Source organism: Prinia subflava, chromosome Z (genome assembly GCF_021018805.1).
Source record: "Prinia subflava isolate CZ2003 ecotype Zambia chromosome Z, Cam_Psub_1.2, whole genome shotgun sequence".
NCBI classification, from domain to species: Eukaryota; Metazoa; Chordata; class Aves; order Passeriformes; family Cisticolidae; genus Prinia; species Prinia subflava.
In genome coordinates this window covers 68,845,160-68,867,768 of record NC_086283.1, presented here as the reverse complement: position 1 = coordinate 68,867,768, position 22,609 = coordinate 68,845,160, and positions in this window count along the sequence as shown.

Here is a 22,609-nt window from a genome sequence, read left to right as displayed (position 1 = left end):
TTTGAATGCTTAAGCTTTACTCCAGGATTTGTAAACATGATATTTGATCCTGTACTCACTGAAAGAAATTGTCGCGGTGCCAAAACCGAAGCCCCTCGGCTTCACCCCGAGCCAGCCCAGGCACCGGAGCAAGCGTGAGTCTGGGCTGCCCCTCAGCACTCAGTGAGGAGTCAGCCCTTGTGGATCCTTTTCCCTGGGAGAAGGCTAACAGCGATAAGATGTATCAGGCGACAGCGCAGAGAGGAAGAAAGGAGGGCCCAGTCAGCCAGACAGTTAAACAGTAACTTTAAACTTCACCAACACTGTAGGGGCCAGGTCGGACTGGACTGGACCCAGAACAAAGGAATACAAGGGCTTATAAACTCTCGGGGAAGGGGAGGAGAAATGGGAGTTCCTCTTTGTGGCCACCAATCAGAACTTATCACTAGGGAGACAAGGGGAGGGGTTGCAATCCTTGGGCCAATTGGGGAGTAGGGGAGGGATAACACAGTGGCGGGGGGGGGGGGGGGGGGGGGGAAGGGAAATAGTAACATGTAACCGAAGTAGGCTAAAAATAGGGGCTTGTAGGGAGGATGTATCAACTTATGAATTTCAATTGGGGGGGGTACTTAGAACATACAATGGTATACAGAACATACAGTATTGGACCCACCAACCTTTTAACTTTCACTTCATGCCTAAATCCATTCTACTTGGTAATCCACCCACATGTCCTTCAGCTCTTCCCTATCTCCACAACCCTTTCTTGATTATCCTTCTTTCAGCTCCCTCTCTCTCTTCCTTAAGTCTCTCTTCAAATCTTCTCCCTCGTCTGTCCTTCTTTTCCTTGTCACAGTCCTTCAATGCACCTGCTTTCGCCTGCTTACACTGTCCAGCTTTCTCTGGAGGGTCCAACCAGGGTTCAACATAATAAATGGGGAAAATTCAACCATCCACACCACCACAAGAAATCCTACAGTAATATATGAGTACAGGATGATCAGATGCTGACACATGTAGGTGTCTTATTCAAATTAGATGGTGTAGTTTTTTATGATGGCACACAAGCTTTAAAAGCCTATGTTTGCTTAAAGACAGAATTTCATAGTTGAGAATTTTGATTTTATTACCCAGTTCATGGAGCTGGCCCATGAACAAAGAATTCTAGGTAATCTTTTGTCTGAATTAGTATTTTTTTTGAGGGTCCTGGACTAATTTTACTTCACTGTCAGTGGGGATAAGGCTTCTTAATTCTGTATTTCTGAACTGGGTCAACCACAATGGGTATGAGTTTGCTGTATCTAGGGACATGCCACCCCCAGCAACACGGTAGAATTGTGCAAAAGCAGGATTCAACAGGGATGTGAAGTCCACCATAAAATAAAACCTGCAAGCTTGGAAAACCCTCCAAGAAGGAACTGCCTAAATTCTTGCATGCTGTTACTGTTTATTCCTTTGTGAATATCATAACTGACTGTCTCGGGTTATGTAACCAAAAAAAATGTGTATCCTATTTCATCTGTAGAAAGCAGTTGGGGAATGGTTTCCCTTTTCTTTATCTCTCGTAACTCCAGGGGAGAGGAGGGTGGATGCCTTCTGATAATAGGCCAGCTGTTAAAACCAGGTGGGGCAGGGTTCCTTATCTCTTCCATCACTGTCCACCCTCCAGGGAATATCTTCTGTTAAAGGGCCATTAAGGCTCACCAGTGACATGACACATTACACCATCCCATTGTGAGATGCTGCACCCAGTGGGGAGGAGCCAACCATTCCTACCCAGATAAAAATGGGGACACAGGGACCCCAGGCATCCTCTTTTCCACTGGATTCTCAGAGGAAGACCGGACTCATCTCACCACCACTGAACCTGTCTACAGGATCATCTCTACTCCAACAAAACCACATCTGTCACTCCAGGAGGACTTGTTTGGACTGCTTCCAACACCCTGACAACAGGGTGTCAGGTCATATTCCTGACTCCATCAGGGTTTTCCAGGACTTTTGTTTGTTTGCTTGCTTGTTTGGTTTTTTTTTTTTTTGTATTACTGCATTTGCATTTTTAATACTCCTAGTAAAGAACTGTTATTCCTATTCCCATATTTTTGCCTGAAATCTTCTAATTGCAAAATTATAATGATTTGGAGAGAGAGGGTTTTACATTCTCCATTCCAAGGGAAACTCCAGTTTTCCCTGACCTGTCTTTCCAAACCAAGACACTAACATACATATTGTTGACTATGGAGCATGCAAGGATTAGGTACACTCCTCCTAAATACATATTTTAAAAACTTTGGTCATTTTCAGTTGAAGAAAAAAAATATAATCTTCTTAGAATTGAGAAGAAAGAGTTGACAATGAAGCAGGAAAATGTACCTGACAAGTGAGATTCCAGGAGGCTAGTTTTACCTTCTCAAAAAAACCATTAAGTGCCTCATAGCCTGTACATATCCAGATTAAAGAGACTTCTTTCCAGAAGAAAACAACTGAGCAATTTACAAGCAGGAATTTATTTCTAGTCAAATTAAGAAGTAAGAAACCCAGAACTTTCAAACAGTTTAGTGAGATTTTCAGTGGATTGTCTATGGCAGGATTTTTACAAACATTTTTTTTTAAAAAAATATGCATAGGTGTAGGTCTAATATGAATAAATTTAGGCCAGCCTTGTATTACAGTATACAGCCTTGCATTACAGCATGTAGAACACTGGACTCTAAGATTCTTCCAGATCATCATGAAATATTTGCATATATTTTTCAGGACAGAAAACAGTTTGCAGAAGTCTAAGAAAAATATTGCAAGTAACTAGTGGTATCTCTGGGTTAGGTGTTCAAGAATTCAAAGGTAGCAAATAAAAAGAAGAAACTGAAAGATGCATATATTTTAAAAATGGTGCCATCTCTCCAAGAATGTGGCCCTCCCCATGAAACATGTCAATAACAAGAGTGAACTGCTTCTTAAGGTAAGAGTGTTTGAGTTTTGAATTGAGTTAGGATTTGCACTTGTATTTGGAAGCTGAATCAGACTGCCAAGTCAAATTGTGATAAGGAGGTAGTTAAGATACAGTCTCAAATGGAAGATAAGCTGCAGTCTCATCAGAAAGAGGAGACTGATTTCAAAACAATTAAGTGCTTTGCCTTCCTTGTTTTCTCTGGCACCTTAAAGGGAAAAAGATTTACCCAGGTTAGCCCAGAAGACTTGTAAATAGTTAGGAAACTGGCTGTTTCAGGTTAGTTTCACACTTTATTGTGGTAATACATCCAATTCAAAACAAGTCGTACTTACTGTGTCTATTTATACCAATTTTAAAGGCTGGAAAGATGTAAAATAAGGGCTTTGCCAGATACAGCTTGTGATAAAAGCATATTTCCAAGACCTCTTTCTCCAGTCTACTCCCTCTGTGTAACAAATGCTGGTTCGTTACCCACCCTAGTTTTCCCTGTAGTTGTTTTTCTCCCTATGTCCCCTGCTCTACCATTTAGGCTTATTTGATGCATTCAGACAGAGGTATCCTCTCTGAATACCTCTTGGAGAATAGTTAAACTTCTCAATGTATTGCTGTGAGGCTGTAAAATGTGTGCAGCATGTAGAAGCCAGAGTCAGGAACGTGGATCACACACTACACTGAATGTTACAAAGCCATAATCTGGGTGCATTCAAATAATACAACAAGCCACATGGAGAGGTTTTAATCCCTTAATATGAAATATTACATTATATTCTCAGAAGATAAGATGTAAAAGGAGTATGCATCTTGAAAAATGCAGTTGTGGCTATGAGAATAAAGAGGCTCAGTCTGTTCAGTTTCTCAAAGACAAGACAGAGAGGCTGTTTGATCTGTTATAGATGCCTTATTTCAGCTCTGAATTTTTATAAACCAAGTACAAGGGTAGAAGTGAGCACTCACAGAATTCCGCTTTTGCATATTTAACCTTGACATGCCCAAGATCCCAAGAATGTTTTACAAACTTCATCTCATGTGGGTAACATAACAGATACCAAATTCCTCATTGATGTGCACTAAAAATACCCAGTACATCTTCCAGCTTTGGCAAAATTTAGACTTCTGAAAAGACAAGGGAAGACACCTATGACAGGTTGTCTTGGCTCTTTTGAAAAAGACTGGGGAATATCAGCAGATTCTCTAGTGTTTCCCATTCAGTTTGGTCTGTGAAGCTGACCTGGATGCCAGAGATCATAGAGAATTGTCAGAAAATGTGACTATGGTATGAAGTGGTCTGGACAGGCAGTTTCTTTTCAGGGGAGGTAAGAGGCCTTTGTCCTTCTCCTGAGCATTATTGATCAAAGGAGTATGTGCCTCCATATCTCAAGAGATCAGCTGTTTCTAACAAGAGAACTGTACCTGTATTTCGATGCTGGAATGAGCTGTTGGCTTGTGCAAAAGTTTGTCACATGTTGGGAAGAACCTGAAGGTCTGTGGGCTTGATGATGAATATAGGACAAGTGCAATATTAGGCAGCATAAAATTTCTGAGACTAAAAAATAAAGAGAGCTTCTATCCAGTAGCACTCCAGCAATTATATATATGTGTTATAAATGTCTTGAGAGTTTTTTTATTAGAACTAACCAAAAATTTCTGGACTCTTATCAGGTCTGTAGGTCTTTTTTTCCTGAATGTGATCCTCTCAAATATTAGTAGGCTGCTCTTCTAAGGGAAAATTTGTCTTTGGAGAAGGGGAGTTGGTAACCTAAGTCCCAAGGTCCTTATTCAATGACTTCAGACTAACTTCCTAGTCTGTGGGGCACACTAAGTGTCAGCATGCTCCAGGCAAGCCTATAAGTTTCACAACACTCCAAAAAAGATCAGGGAGGACAACTCTGGCCCTCAATAGCTGGCACTTGTTTACAATACAGTTCCAGCAATCCAGCCTGAAATAAGGGGATAGTCAGTTATTTGAAGTCAAAATTTAATAAAACACAGCATTTTTTCTGTGTTTTCTATTTCTTGAGAGTGTTCTTAGTCCAGTTTATAGCCTCCATCTGTCTCTAGTATCCACAATTTGAGTCTGCCTTTTTTTTCATGCCCAAAACCTGTTACAACACCTCTCTTTAAAGATAGTTGTTTTGCTTATGACTTGGTTGGCTCACTTAGGGGGAAGATTTTTGTATTTTCTTTCCAAATTTATTTTCATCATGTATTTTCATTCATTTAAATAAAATCATGTAATAAAATTCTGTACAATACAATTACACTGATACAGGTAATTTGTTTAAAACAGCCATATGAAGTAACTATTCTTTTGCCATCCAAAAGCTGCAATATCATCTTGGTAAAAATGAACCAGCCCTTGGAGAACCATTTAGAAATTTTTTTATGGATAAAATTGACATGAAGGTATGTCAAAGCTTCACTGGTCTCATTAACGAAAATGATTATGAAAACCCAGCGCAGCTGGCATTGGAAGTGGCAGTTTCCAATGCAAGCAAGATATTTGTCATGAATAAAGAGCAGGAAAAGGATACCAGCTTTGGGAGCAGAGTTACAGTACAGACCCAGTGCTTTTCCACATTGTGGTAATACAGATGTTTCTGATCTGTTCCACTTGGGTCACTGAGGAGGTTTTTGCCTTTCTGAGAAGACAAGCTGCAACCAAAGCTGTCCAACCATGCTGCCATGCTACAGTCTGCAGCACTGCATTTAAATGTCCAGCTAAGTTCAACTCACCAGGTTCTAACCTCGAACACATTCTAACCATGATGATCCAAATAGGCCAACACATTCTATTTGCAGACAGATTCTGCAGCATGCAGGATGTCCCTTGCTCTGAACTGCACCTGGCTGAACTGCCTTAAAAAAATCCCAGGTATTTCCATTCATGCTGTATTTCTCAGAGTGCATCACCTAAAGTCTAAGAGAAATAGAGGGTTAGAATCCTCTGATGAATGTCAAATATACATGTGAAACATGTTTTTCAATTACATGTTTTCCAAGAAAAACTTGATTAAACAGCCATAAATCCTCTGACCTGGAAGTGGAAAGAATAAAGCAATTATGCAGATGAAAACTAAGCATTTTTAGGGTTGGGTGTTTTGCTTGTTTTTGAAAGTTGTTTGTACCTATTCAACAGCATAGTGGTCAAGGAACAAAAATCTGTTTAGGAGTAAAAGTAGAGGACCAAACGACAACATTAACTTTGATACTGAATTTTTAAAAGTATTTTTCCCACCTCATTTTTTATTTCATCCAAAGAATTGGATGAAATATATTGGATGAATATATTGTGTTCTTAATTTCATTTGTTTCCTAAGAGCTGTTTTTGTGGAAGAAAGAATACTATTTTCACAGAACATATGACACTTTAATGTCAAAGTCTCATACACAGTAGTTTTTTACTAGGTCCCATTCTCACGATTTTTCTAAAAATAGGAGAGAAAAGATGTTCAGGGAGCACTTTGCTTGCTGCAAACTTGTCACAAATTTGGGCCATCACCAATCTCATCTACACCAATTATGCTGCATCGTCTTGTAGATGAACTGCATTGCATAAAACTGAACTAAATGATGGCTGCATTGACACAATTGATTACAACTGGAAACTGATACAGTCTCACAGTAGCAGACACACCACTCTACAGTACTTGTACAACAACAGAAGTGACTAAAATATTCAGCATAGAAGAGATATAAATTATTAAATTTAAAAAGATTAAAATACTTATTGTTACCATGTCTTTGTAGTATTAGATACCACACTCCAGCAAAACAGCCCCCCTACTCAGTATGTCAAATATATTTTTGTTCTATCTTGTAAACAGGTACTTTACATATGGTAAGAGTGACCAAACATGGACCTTAAAAATGGATTTACTTGCATTTTAACAGAAAATAGTTTGTATAGTTAGCTTTCTAGAGGAGTTTGGGGATTAGGGTTAATTAATGAGAAATAGTCTGATGGAACCACAAGCACATTAACACCGATAGTTTGGGGTTTTATTTTTTTTTCTGTGACTCTCTCTGCTCATTCAACTTTAAATTATTGTCAACCCTGTATCTGGAAAAGGCACTTGAAAAACAGTGTGCTTGCTGAGCTGTCTTGTGTTCTCAAGAAGCAATGAAGCCCGGCAGGTGGCAATAGAAGCACTTCTCGTAATTTGAAATCGTTGAACCCTTGTAATCCAATAACATTATAATTTAGTCTTTCATAGGTCTGACTGGCATGGAAAATGAGCCTCATATTGAAGGTGATTCTATTCACTAACATAATGCAAATTCCACGTGTGAGAGTCTGGCATTCTTTCCACCTCTGGATCCTTCTTGTATCTTTGGAATTTACCAAGTACTATTGCGTTCATCTCAGATTGTACTGTGTCATGTAGCTGCTGAGACCAGATTACATCTAGAAACACACGTCAGATATTTTATTTCTGTAAGTTGACAGAATGAGGTCTGACCAGAAATTTCTCCTGAAGTGCCGTTCTAAGCAGGTTTTACATATGAGTCAACATGAAGTAAAATAGTCTTATATGGTTAAGGTTTCAAAATGTTTGGTGTATCTGCAATTAATCAGCTTCCTTCAAAGCTATGACCTCCTTCTGCAATATGATTTCAAGATCATGTCTCCTGGTGGCTAACAGTGATTTCCAGCTCTTTTTGTACATAAATGTACTGTTTAAAGAGGAGTGAAAATACTGAAGATTGGACAAGAATGTTTTGCTTCTAAACAGACTCAAACAAAGAGTTTATGGGAAAAGGTATGTTAAGGGTACAAAGGATACATTGAAAGAAGATGCTTATAGCCATAAGCAACTCTCATAAAGTTTCCCGATTATTTGTATATGCTTAGACAAATATATTGAGAAAGTGAGTTGCAGTGGACATCAAGATTTCTTCCAGGCTTCTGGGCACTGAAGTAACTGGAGAGTCCGGAGTCAGGGTGAAACTAAGAACCAAAGGTGCTGGGGAGCCACTAGGAACTCCACACAGACTGCTAAGGCATCTGACAGACTCTAATAGGAGTAATACTTTGCAGTAGCACCGCACCTTCTCTTCAGGGCTCTCCAAGTGCTTTAAAACCAGCCATTAGTTCAGGCTGACAGTCTTTGCCAGGCAAGGCTCATTACCACCACTCTAAAGCTGGTGAAACTGATTGCTGGTGAAATGGAGTGCAGCATTACAGATCAATCCTGTCATTCTCTGCCCACTCTAACTTCCAAGAAATGAACCCTGACTCAGTTGTTTGCTAGGAATTTGAAGTTTGCTGGAAGCCTGATCTTCTGAAATATAGCAAACGATATAGAAGTTAAAATTAATATTTAATGTTGCAGTTCTAGAATAAGTAAGATGTAGATAGGCCAACATGACTGTGTAAAATCTTTGGCATTTTCTGTAATGCTGATGAGAAACAGGTTTTTGCAAATGCATTCCCAAACAAGGATTATGGAGAACAGAACTGGTTGCTGCTGCTCATAGTAGTACTGTTGCTTGAGAAATCTGTTAAGCAACCTGTTCAATGCCAGGTCTTTTATTCCTCATATTTATCTAATAATTGCTACTCACACTCCTATCATGTGTCTGGAATGAAAGATGCACACACTACACACCAGCAATATACGAAGGAGAAGACAGTTCACTCCCAGGATTCCTCCTGACTCCCAGAGGCCCCTGCACAAGAAGGATTCCTTCAAAATTTTTCAAAGCACCATGTGCCTGGATCCTTATGCTGTATGAGAAAAATTCAGAGGATGCTATAAACACACTCATCTGACATGCTGCATGGTATTTTTTTAACATTTAGATACTTAGCTTTCTGGTATACTATTTGCTCTTTTGGCTCTAATTATGTTTTTTGGTTTTGTTTCCTATTTTGTTCTTTTGTTTTCCAAAAATAATAAATAAATTTTTAAAAGGAAAAATGAAGGACCCCACAAAACATGCTCTCTCAGGCCCAGTCACAGTCCTAGTCACACATGGGGCTCAGAGGAGGTCACTGTCTGCCTTCTGATCAGGCTGTACCTGGAGAGGGTTCATGGTTTTCAAGTTAAGAGTTGTTCCCAGAGGCAACACCAGGAACCTCAGCAAGTTCTTTCTGCTGGCTGTGACAAGAGCTGAGGTGCTGTCAGTGAGAAAGAAGAAGACCGTTTCCTTTCTAAGTCAGACTGTCTGACAGACTCGTGAGAAGAGACCGCAGTCTGACAAGCAAGTCTCAGCACTGTGTCACAGTGCTACTCATGGTCTGAGACTCCCTAGCCTTGGGGCCCAGTCTGCAGACACAGACCATGTGGAAGAAAAGTACCAGGACTCTGGCACACCATCACCATCTGGGTTTGATGAAAACAACTCAGAGGCGAGGCCACCCATTAAGCGTTGGGCACTGGCACTACCCTCTCCCCAGCTATTCAACATTACATGAACTCCCTCAGCTTGCAGGCAGGAGCCCTGTGCCTGGGAGGATCCATCTTGGCTGATGTGCTTCGACCTGGGGGAGGAGAGGTGGGAGGTAGTAGCTGGGAGAAGAAGCACATTTGGGAGTTGCTCAGTGGAATATGGGAACTGTCAGCAGTGTCCAGCCCCTTCCCAAATCACTCCTCCCTGCTGTGTACCACCCACAGGCTGCACAGAGGAGCTTATTGGTGGAGTGGCAGCTTCCCATGCCCCGAATTACCACCACTGTGTGGCCACTTGGCTGCCCCATCACTGAGTAATGCACATGGTGACAGAGGTGATTTCCATTGTGTGCTGATCTCCCTGACAGCCCTGCCAGGTGTCCACAGCCTGCTGCAGACCTGGCACACATGGGAGATTCACAGTGACCAGTCACAAAGGATTAGATGAATATCTCTAAGAGATTTGGACTCCCAAGTTTTGAAATATATTGAAGGATTATAACGGTCCTTAGATTTCCTGAGAACGGAAAACACACATCATGCTCATCAGTGTTGTGTCAAGAAGGTTCAAATCTCTAGCTGCCCAAGCTATATTTGTTTAAAAGCCTGGGTGTCAGAAACAAAAGACATAAAAGTCATGAAGGCAAAAAGGTGAGCCTTTTGGAGTCTAGCATTTCATTTTCTTCAAGCCCTTCTGTTTCATCTCATTATTCCTCTCCCTCCTATTTTCATTTATTGTCTATATATCTGACCATGTCTATATTATCCTGCTTTAAGTTTCAGCAGACATACTTTAAATGTTGCCAAAGCTTGATGGGTAGAATTTCATTATGTATGTCTGTGTATGCCACAGAATCAGAATTTTTGTGGATCAGAAACTTGGTGGAATATCATATTTTGGAGAGAAAAAAAGAAAAAAAAGGAAAGAAACTGAAGCCTGAACTTTGGTCTTGTTTACATCAGAGAATACGATGAAATTGTTTTTGATTTCTGTGCATGTAATTGAGAGCAGACTTTGGCTGCAGTCATGTATTTTGTCAAAGGCAGAAGACCATGGTCGACTGTGGGATATTGATTAATTATAACCACTAGGCTGTCTTTCCGGTGCAGGTGGTGCACTGTTGTATCATGTATTTATTCCCCCTAAGTGTCTAACTTGCTGGACCTGCAGACTTTCCAGTCTTTATGAAGTGTTCTGTAACAAGGAAGAAATTAATGGTCAAAATCAGCAATGAGCCACAGAAGTCAAATCTAGACTGGGTCATTGTAAGAGCTGCGGCTGGGCCGGAAAGTATGCTTATAAAGTTTCAGCTCATCTAATTACTATGGAGAAGAAATGGAATAGAGGAAGATGTTTGGCATCTGCTAATGCCTGCAGGTGCTCATCACCAACTCAGGTAGGTGCCTGTGTGAGCACACACAAGTGTAAAAGGAGATTGGACTATTCCCCACATATGCATGTAGGATTACAGAGAACAGGAGGAATAGCATTTACAGAATCCTCCTGACCTTGAATTCACCTCATCCTTTTTCAGTACATAAACTACTGTAAATATCAGATGTGACATACTGCAGTTTGATCCAAGCCAGTACAAAATTGCATTTAAAGAAGTATCTCGTGTTTTAGGAACTGGGTAGAATCAAAGATGACCCAATTTCCGCTGTTTCTTACATGCACCAGATATTTCCTTCTAGTCTCAGTTACTACTAGAAACACAGCATATTTTGTGCAGTAATGACAAAGAGAAAAGGCTTGCCTGTACAGAAGAGTACAGATTTTTATCCTGGTAATAAAATTAACCTCGATACCTACAGGAAATTTCGAGATGAGTTTTATTTTAAAGGGTGATTGTTGAGGCTGTTACATTTAAAAGTAAAAGACAGCCTTCCTAATTTCTGCCTCATTTACTTACTGAAGAGAGAAATGGAAATATGGTTCCTACAGCATATTAGAACATAGGTATGACTAGTGAAGGTCCCCACAGGTGCCACTTCCAAGAATATAGACACAGATTCATTAAAATGCTGAGCATGTACAAAGAGAACCCTTGAACCTTATTGTGGAGGAAAACATGCTAGATCCTGGACAATTATCAATATTGAAGAAGTAACTGCTAGATGGTATGTCGGCAGTGATTCCCAACAATCCCCCTGTATTCCCTTTCTCTGCAGTATCTCAGGATGCCAGGAGGAGCAGCTGCAGCTCTTGGAGGCGTACATGTTAACCAACTCCACTTCTGAGATCCATCCCAGTTTTCAACAGCAAGCAGGGCCAGCCTCCGTCTCCGAGCCAGAGTCTTCCTTAGGGGGATGGTGTTTCCTTTGCTCGCCAGGTGTCTGAAGAACTAACACCCTCCTTGATCTACTGCATCAACGAGTATCTCAGTTTCAGCTGGGTTTCTTTCCTCACCATGCACATCAGGCAGGTTCTGTATCCAGCAGTCACTCTCCATGCCTTCAGGAACAGAGCCTTCAGGTCAGGTTGTGAGGTGGAGACAAAGGGCTATAAATCTGAAAGTGGTCCAAGAAAGGCATCCTTTTCCTCCACAAGAATTAACTATTTGTGATCCAATCAGTAAAAAATACATTTGAGAACAAAACCTATTCTTTGATGTGGAGAGGAATACTTCTAATTCGACCCATCAGAAGATTTCCCAAAGAAAGAACAAAGCTACAAATATAATGGGCAATGTCAGGGTTTTACAAGTGATAACCAGTTAAATATTTTACAAAGGATCAACTGAGAGGGAGACCAGATATTAAGAATGCTGAATTATGGGTGAGCTTTTGCCAAACACTTGTCTTTTATCTTTGTTCATAAATCTTTGTATCTATAAATTGTTCAAGGAACAGTAATAAAAAAGTGCAGGTACTGTACATCACTAATGTAATTAATGCTTGCCAGGTATATGAAAAATTTACATGAAATACTTTGAAATTCATAAAAGTATTATTCTCTGTTTGCTACCACGTGCCTGAAAAATATTTTAAATTTGTAGTTATACATTTTTTTTACATATTTGTTTCTATTAATTATTAAAACAAGTAAATATTGAAAGAGAAAATCATCCAACTTCCAGACTTTACCGTTATACCCCTGCAAACAAGCCAATATACAACAGTAGTGTGCCTGTGTGTGTTTGTGGAAAAAAAATAGGCAAAGAATAGGAAGAACCATTTCAGAAGTGATCTAAGGAGATGAAATATGGAAGGCTTTTTTTTGTTTCAGCATGTCCAAGGCTGTTTGTTGTATAGTTCATTTACTGCCCTTTCACAAAGTGTAAAATGTGTTCACAATTCTGGGTGCAACACAAATGTGTCATTGTTTAGAAGTGGAATTATAGTACCAGGAAACGCCACAGGGATAGATTTTATCAGAAAACGGGCTGGGCAAAGCTGGCAAGTTGAAAGGTTTCAGTAGCCAAAAGATTATAATTCCCTGGTGGTTTAAATTTACAATACCAGCTCCATTTTATTTTTGTTCTGTTGTAACACGAGCTATATGTTGTTGCTGGAAGGAGACATTCTACTTTAAAAATGAGGACAAAATCTTGTGACAAGAAGCAAAGGACTATTTGTTGATGTCTGGAGCGCTCTGGAGGGTCTGATCTCAGCTCTATTACTAGTGTGCCATGCATACCCATGAAGTGCTTCAGTTTCAGAGAGGGAAACTACTTCGCTTTCCCAGTGATGTTATTTCTCTGTCTCAGGCCTGCACTTCAGTGAGGGGATTGCAGAAGTTCAGTTTACAGTGCTGCTGTAGTTAGTCACAAAGCATAACAAACTCAAGACTAACTGCTTTCTTGTGCCACTGAAATGACCTTTTCTATTCTTTGGGGCCTTGGATTTTATCTTTGCGTCTGCTGTGCCTTTGTGTAAATTTGTGTAAAGCCTTTGTAGCAAGAAGCCCCTAAAGCTAAAACCCTGACCCTGGAAGCCAAAAAAAAACCCAAAAAAACCCAAAAACCCACAAGAAAACCCCACCCACCACCAAAAAAATAAAATAAAATAAAATCCTGTTGCTTTTAGTGCAGGAAGACGATTCCGGGACATTTAGCTGACAGTTCTTTAAATTAGTTGAACTGTACTAATTGATTATCCTCTGACTGGGAGAATTTTCTGTCTTTTTATCAAGCCATTATTTTCTTTTGTGGCATGGAGTTGCAAAACAGTCTTGGCTCATTACACACACAAAAAAAGTTATGATGTGTTAGTAATAAAAACTTAAGTGAAGCAACTCTAGATTTTCAACACAATACCCATAATCCCAATGTTTTTGAAAATTCTGCTGTTTCCTGTAGATCCAAATTTCTCACCATATCTTTTCAACTTGTCTTTTAAAAATTGCTCTAGTTATGATACCTCTAAAAGACAATCTGTTTAGATTGATAGATGATTTGCTGTGATTTTTTTAAAATCTAAGTGGATCATAATAATAATAAATACAGTAATAATAATAAGTGAATAATTCATTCCTTTGAGTAATTATCTCAAATTTAAGAGCCTAAAATCACCAATACTTTTCAAATCAAATCAAATTTTATGCCTTTTCTTTTCATTAGAAAATGATGAGTTCAACTAATTATTCTCTGGCCTTTTATGCAAGAGGTTTTTCAGTACCTTTGATTAATCATAATTTCTTCTTTTTATTGCCTAATGTATTTCATGTACATTAGTTTTCTCTCCTTCATGGCAGAGGAATAAAACAACTGATGATCCTGCACAGTTATAATTCCTTTAGTGCATTGTAGTAAAATGAGTCAAACAAAAGAGTCACTGCTGTGTGAAATAAATGTAAAATACTAGTCTGTATAAAAATTGTTTTGTGGCACAATAAGACACTTCAAAAAGAACATTTTTAAAAGGCAAAACAAGAAAAGAGGTGGTGAAAGATTATCTCATCATTCTTCTAATACACCAGTGCCCTGCATAACTCATTCCAGCTTTTAAAATGGAGCTCTGATTTCATCCTTTTACTGGGCTTTTTTATATTCCTAATTTGCCATATAGGAACTGTTTTCATTAAATATTTGGGAAAGAAAAGACACTTGTTTTCTTTTTATGCTTATACAGTGTTTATGCTATCTTAGAATGTTTCACAAAAGCATACTTGCTTCCAAAGGATAATGGCACTGGACCCTTCCCTCAGTGAATGGGCAAACTAAACATCATTTTTCAAGGAAGCAGCATCAACAAAAATAAAAACATAAACAGTATGTGTAAAGTACACGATTTTGCTGTTCGGTCCTTTTGACTAAACGTTCCTTCTGATTTGAATTTACGCCCACTGAGACCTCAGTTCTGCAATGCTCTGCATGTGTTCAGACACCAACCCACTAGCAAACCACACCACAGCAGAAGTCATAACATCCTTTCTCTCTGTAGGCAGTACTGTTCACCTATATTAATCTGTCACACTTGAAACACTTAATTTGCAGCGTATGAATAAAAGGTTTTCTAATTATGACTAATGTCTGCATGTTGCAAATGTTCAACAAGAATGATATGGAAAATAATTCACATAAAGAAATTTATTAAAAATAAATTCTATTAAAAATAGATTTTTCACCTGCACTTTGAAACCAGTTCCAATACTGTTAGATGAGAATTTGCACTATTGCTATGATCCTCATTTAAGCTACAAAACATGCAGCTACCTTTACCCCAGCTACTGGCTTCTCCTTGAGTGGCAATGACATTTTGTGTGATCCGAATCAGGCTTACTGTATAAGACAGTAAAACCTGTCCTGCAGCTTCTGTGTACCAAAGTACTGACACAAAATACCTCTAAAGCTGCTATAGCTTATGACAGAAGCCCAAATTCTAGTAGTTCAAAAAAATAGTCAAGACTTGATGTCACCACAGCCTGTATGAGCCTAAATAAATACAACTAAAAAGAGGGCAAATATGTATTGAGCTTCCTTGCAGTAAAACAAACAAAAACACCTTCATACTTGGCATTTAATATTTCAGAGCCTGTTTCGTGCTTAAAACCAAACCAAAGCAAGCCAAAGCTCACTCTTGTCAGAAACAATGTACTTTCATTTTGGAGTACTTTTAAAAAATAATAAAACAGGAAAAGATATGACAGACTGGGCAGGCTGACAGTAACCCTTTTTCACGGCAATTCAGTTATGAGAAAATACACCAAGACTTGCCAGTTCCAGATTCAGTCATATTGCCTGCCTTTGGGGATGTAAACAGTTCCCTTTAGTGTATTCCAGCCACCATGCAATCCAGTACCTGGGAAGTCTGGAAACGGGTTTGTGAACTGTTTTATTTTAAAGTCTTCTACTTTGTATAATGCACAAAGTACTTCTTGGAAGACACAAGTTTTTCCTCCCAAGAGAATGTCAAAGGCATCCATCAATGCAAAGAGCATCTGCATCCTCCTTTGCAAAAAGAGCATTTCATGCAACATGAATAATCTCTCTTAGAAGAAGAGGAACTTCCTTGTTTGTCTAATCCTTTCTGAAGTAACCCAAAATTCAAATCTATTTGCAGCCTGAATAGTGTCAAGCTGAACTTGTCAATCATTTCAGGATGAGCTCTGTCATATTTGATGGAAAAGGATGGAACTGCTCACTTAATGCCACACCATTTAGATTGTGCCACTGCAGCCACTGACGAAATCTTCAAAATTTGGCCTACTAGTCATTAACATCAGCAGGATGCTGGATGTTCATCAGCAGGACAGCGAACCTTGGAAATGGGGAATGAACAAAGAGTAGGAAAATACTTGCTTTCTTTCCTTCTGATTTTGCATGAACTCAGACGTAGTTGAAAATATATGTTTTTCCTTTTTAATTTTTATTATTAAATATACATTGACTAGATAAAGTGGATGTTTAAAATATCCATCTTGGCCTTCCTTTCCTGATGCCAGTGCTTCAGTAGGTCTAACATAAGAGCCAGAATATCAGCTTAGCACTTCTTTCTCTCAACACAAAGGAAATTATTTAGGGTCTTGATTAAGCCCTGCCTACCAGCCATGCCCATTTGGGAGGCTGAATCACACCATGATTAGTGGGACAGCTGAAAGCCCTTGTGACAGACCCAGAGCACAGCACAGAGCTTCTGGGCAAGGGAGGAGCCAGAGCATCAGAAAGAGCTGCACTGGGGATCCTGAGCCCTCATTAACCTCATGGGCCCAAGAAGCACCTTCTACCCTTCCCTCCCTGCCAGTAACAGCTACACCTGACAGAGCTAGAGAAGCCTTGTGGCCTCCCATACCAAGTTTTAGGAGGTAAGGGATCTCAGGGCAAAGGACTGTCTCAGTGTACCAGCGGGAATTTGTTGCTGTTATTGCGTGCTTCTCATACCATCTGATACAAAGGATAATTGATGTAGTTTTCACTTAATTTTCAATACTGCACATACAGTAGAAATAGACAACTCTTATGTCCTTGTACAACTTCCAAAATCCAGAAGGATCAATTATATCCACAGGAAACAAACCCTCTGCCATTGACACTTGCCTGCAGCTTCTTTGGATCAGTCACATTTGGATCTGACACATCTGGGGAGCCATTAGCAGTGAGTGCCTTTCATAAGACGTGGCCTCTGATATTTTTATCATACTCTCCAGACATTATATCATGAGCGTACTGTCAGTGTGGTGCTCTGATACAGTATGACACAGAGTTTTTCCATAATGTAGCTGAAACTGTCACAAGAAATAGCTTAGCATGGGTGGTATGTGAGGGCATGCAGCTTGTATGCTGAGGGAGTTGTTTAAAGTAGTGAAAAGCATAATGTTGTACTAAGAATCAAGGGACAGTCTGCATTTCTTTTTTTCTTGCCAATGGCAGCTTCTTTTATCCAAAGAGATTAAAACATGCTCTTAAGTGCCTGCAAAGCCCTAGAATGTGTGGTTTACAGCAGTATTAAGAACTGACCTATAATTACAAATAGACGTGGCACTAGTAATTTATTTAGTAAGCTTCTGAAATGCTGACTGTTTCATTCCTTCATATAGATTGAATTTAGGTTGTACAAAAGCAGGCAAAGCAGGAGGTCATGATTTCCCCCCACCTCCCCTTCACCGAGGAACTGGAACAAAGCACGTTATTTCTGGATGTAGTCTGGGTATGAATGTTTTCTTTCCTTCAGAATCCATGGCACCAAAGCATCCATGGCTGTCTAACCCAAGCTGAAGCTGGTCAGTTGTTTCTTATGTGATACTCTCAGTGACAGGGGTAATCCATGTTGTAACAATGGTCTCTGCAGATAAAGCAAGAGGTCAACCAGGAGACTTTACAGTGACTGGGAATAGCTTATAGACACCACCCTGCTGTACAAACGCTATTGTAGAAAGTCTTGCCACCTTTGTAAGCATCAGAAAAGTCCAGACACTCATTCCTTTCCCTGTGCCAAGTGGAAAGACTTTGGCAGAGGCTAGTCAGCAGAAAATGGAGGCCTGTGTCTTTACAGTTCATTTGATATACTTGTTCTGTCACTCACACAAGAATGAAACATGTCGGAGTCCATGTTTCCATGGATCCTCCACAGAGAGTGAGAAGTACAGAGATAGAATTAAAACCTTTAGAAAAATTAGAATATATAAAAGCTTTAGATACATAAAGTAGAAATCTAACCCTGAGCCTTAAGCTTTACATGCCCTAAGTCCTAGTTCAGTGTAGAAGGACACAGTTTCAGGCTTAGTGATAGAGTACAGACATAACAAAAATAGAGTAGGGTACTGTTTGTAATTTTTTGTATGAGTTTTATGTACAACAAGGTAGAACCTTATGCTAGTAAGATAGAGTTTTACGTTAATAGATATGCTATGTGCGTAGGTTTTGACACTGATTTTTGTAGTTTTACGAACTTTAGAATTGTATCTAGATTGGCTAGTGTGTAGATAAAAAATATGAATATGCATTTTGCAATTTGGGATAAAAAGCCTCTGTGTCAGTCGGTCAGTAGGGGGATTGGAGGGATTGGAGGGATCGATTGATTGATCAATTCGATCCATCGATCCAACCTCCATTTTCTGCAACCTGAGGAACGATCCTTGACAGGGAGCCGAGACGGGATTTTAAGGTATTATACATCGCGGTCCCCGCTCTAAGGGACCTGGGCCCCGGGGTCCCCCCTTTTCCCCTGCAGCACTTGGCACCGGAGCGCTGGTCGGGACAGCCGGGGACTCTGCGTGGGGAGGGACCCCGGGGCCCCACTGGCCTCGCGATCCCCCGGACGGGAACCCTGCGCGGCTCGGGCCCCCACTGCCAATGCGATCCCCGCAGACGGGAACTCTGTGCGGTTCGGGATTTCCCATTGTACCCACATCCCTGCGGTTGAGGGCTCTGAGTGTGTTCAGAATTTCGGGGTCCCTTTTGTTGCCATGATCCCTGCGGCTGAGATCCCTGTCTGAAAATTGTGGTCGATTCCTCTCTGCTAGTGTGATCCCAGTGGTTGAAAACGCTGACAGTAACAAGAGGTTGCTTTACCCTGAGGCTGTAAATGATATGCTTGCTTATAGTTTTACTAGAGTTTTGCCTGTTAAGAATTCTATGCTTTGTTTGCTGTTTCATTAAGAGTTTTGTGTGTTAAGATTTCTATGCTTTGGTTATTGTCTTGTTTGGACTTGTTTGCCTAGGTTTATAATTGATCGTAGAATAAGACCGCTCTCAGAACTCTTATGCCTTCAGATATGTGCTTTTGTATAAACAAATTACTCTATTTAGATACTAAGATGTTGTAAGACCTTTAGAGACTTTATACCCATACAACGACCTAGGCAAAACATACCTATCACCTATGACCAGAAGGCCAGCCCTCAAAATATGGCTTAAAGAGCCAAACTGCGAATTCTGTCTTATACAGATGAACTAGTGACCGATTTTGTGTCTATTACTCTAAGTCAGCTCTTCAATTTTTTGAAAGAAATCAAATTTTTGGTAGTATATAAAACATTTAAAAATGAAATCCACTGTTATTTTAATCTTGTATGTTGACCTACAATGACATATTCTGGACTGGAACATATGACATTAAGTATTACAGCAATTGAAGAAAAATAAGCTAAGAGTGCAGCCTTGTGTCAACAAAGCATAATTTGAGGATTTCAGGTTAAGTAAGTTAAGTAAGAATTCTTAATGCCAGTCCTAAATAATGAAAGAGATTTTTTTCACAATTGACATTTTGAAAAGAGTCAGTAATAGCTGGATCAGTTGCTTGCTCTTATGCTTTTCTGCCACTTCCTTCTTCATGGTCTTCATAACGTATGAAATTGCATTAGCTGAAACCCTGACTCCTTCGAAATAACTTTTTATTAACATAAAAATTTATCTTTAATGAATATTATGACAAGAAACAAGGTAGTTAAACTGCATGATAGGTTTTAAATAGCGTTGGCTGGTTACCCCTTCAGCCTTCTCTACTATCCTAGGCACAGAGAGTCCTTCTTCTCCAGTCTATAATAACCTACTTGTTACTGCTTTCTGTACGGATTTCTCACTTTGAATCAAATTTCAGCAAGAATATATCAAAAGATATGATGAGTGACTTTTTGGATAATGTTGCTCGATATTTATGCTTTTTGAATAGGTGAACGCAAAGGATATGTGAACTTTCTGTGGTACTTTCATGATATTTTTGTTTTCCAGAGGCCAATCACAGTTTGCTGTGATTGTTACAACTGACCAGAAAGTATGAAAATTCTGTGCTTGCAATCCCTTAATACAATGACGCATATCAATGTTTCAGGAGGGAAGCTAGGGGACAAAGTAAATATGTTTCTTTTGCCATTTCTAGTCACCTCGAGTAACAACATGTGCAATGCACCCAAACATTAGGGTCTTCAAATAGCCTTATCATAGAGTCCAGGTGCTTGCATTTGCTCTTCTTATGTAAAAGCAAAAATCACTGCAGTAAAGAAAAGATTAGTCTGATGTACTGTCCTTTATTTACCACAAAAATTCCTTGTTAAAGCAAATGAATATACTTGCATGTTCAAACACGGGCTGATAGATCTAACTCCTGCCCTACTTTTTAGACTGTTAAATCTCCTTGACTGAAAATTTTACATGATAAACTTTTCATGAATTAGACTTCAAGGATTACAACTGAGAAAAACACTGACTTATAAAGATGTTCTTTCATGTGTAAGGAGAAAGGTTTATCCAGCTTAATCCTCTCTTTGCACAGCTTATACTATTACCATGGCATGGGTCCCTAATACTTCTGTAGCTGAAAATCTGTCAGCATTTCTCCAATACTCATCTCATTGAACAGCATCCACCTATTCTTTTATGCCTCTTAAATTACATAAGGATATGTGTTTTAAATAATTTGCTTTGACTGAACAAGGCCCATACATATTTATACCTCTAGGTGTGTGGGATTGTATGCTGCTATATGTACATTGAAAATATGCCATGACATCAAAAACATGGAAAAAATAAAACCAATACCAAACCAACTGAAAGACCACCACAAAAACAACAATGGTGATGAACTTATTCCTTGGGTTTTAATTATGACACATTGGTAGAATAAATAAGTGTGTATTCCCATCAACTACCTGCATTTTTTTTTTGTCTTTCCACATAATTTCCTCTATAAATCTAAAAGAAAATAAATAAGCCTAGGCTTATTCTACTCTGAAATAAAGCACTGTTTTTAATAATATCTGGACAGCAGAGCTGCAAGACTTGATACTACAGGAGTAACCTGTAATCTAACCACATTACTACAAACCTGAAAGTATCTTATTTTAAACAGTGGCAACAGCTTAATTTCAGAAGTATAGAACTCTATAAAATAAACCTTTCTCTTTTTTTTTTTTTTTTTATTTTTTATTTTAGCAGGTTTTGCACTCTCTGAATCCCTCAAAAAGAGCTCAACTTTATGTGTCTGTTTCACAGGATGGGGAAAAAGCAAGCATAGGTTAAGGGCCAAATGAGTTGACTTTTGCCGTCTTTCAAGTAAAATCCTGACCTGAAGTGAAGCCAGTGGAAATTTTGTTCTTTTTTTCACCAGAGCCAGAATTACATTCTGTGCTGTGTGGGATCATTCAAGACTTCAACAAACTACTTTTAATTCTGTACATCTTCTTAGAATATTTTATATGAGAGAGAGAAGCATGCTGAAAAGGAATGTTTTAACTAAGTTAAGTCACTTCTCTTAATCATGGATTTACTGACAGCGTGCCGTTTACTCTGAAGAGCAGTGTCAAAACAACAAAAAAAAATAAGAATTAGCAACACCTCTTGGGTTGAAAAATGTAACCAAAATTGTGTATTCTATTTTCATCTGTTGAAACCTGTTGGGAGATATTGTTCTTTATCTCTTGTAACTCTAGGGGGGGAAGAGGGTGGATGCCTTCTGTTAATGGAACAACTGATAACACCAGATAAGGCAGTGCCTCCTTATCTCTTCCTCCACCCATCCTCCTGCAAGGGACATCACCTGTGAATGGGCCACTGAAGGCCTCTCACATGACTGATAACATCACCTCATTCCATTGGGAGATGCTCCACCCAGTGGGAGGAGCCAAAGCCTTTCCACCAGGATAAAACCTGCAATCCCAAACACTAATGGAGTCAGTTTTCCACTGAATCCTTGGAGAAAGACCGAATCCATCTCGCCAGCAGTGGACCCTTTTTTTTTTTCTACTTCACAGAACAACATCTGTTACTCCAGGAGGACTTACTTGGATTGCTCCCAACACCCTGACAGCAGGGTGTCAGGTCACATCTCTGACTGTGTCAGCGTTTTCTAGGACTTTTGTTTGTTTGCTTGTTTGGTTTTATTTGTACTACTGCATTTGTATTTTTAATATTCCTAGTAAAGAACTGTTATTCATATTACCATATTTTTTTTGCCTGAAAGCTCCTAATTGCAGAATTGTAATAATTTGGAGGGAGGGGGTTTTTTACATTCTCCATTCCAAGGGAAACTCCAGTTTTCCCTGTCAGATACCTGTATTTCCAAACCAAGAAACAACATAAAATTACTAGTAGGTAGTTCTTGAGACATTGAATTGGTACTATCCATTATAGAAGCTGGAGCTGTTACTGTATGTTTCACCCATTAAAAAAAACAAAAACAAAAACAAAAACATTATTTCATTATCTTAAAGCACAAACATATTCTAACAGGGTAAACTAAAATTCTCCAACTGGTAGATGGCAGATGAAGAGAACTCAAAGAAGATACCTATTATTTCTGTATAACATTTCCTTGGAAATCTTAAAAGTAGTGAGTTCTCTGTAGCCAACCATAGCTTTGACCCTTCATCCTTCTTAAACCTTCATCCACTTAGCTAGTGGGACAGTACTCA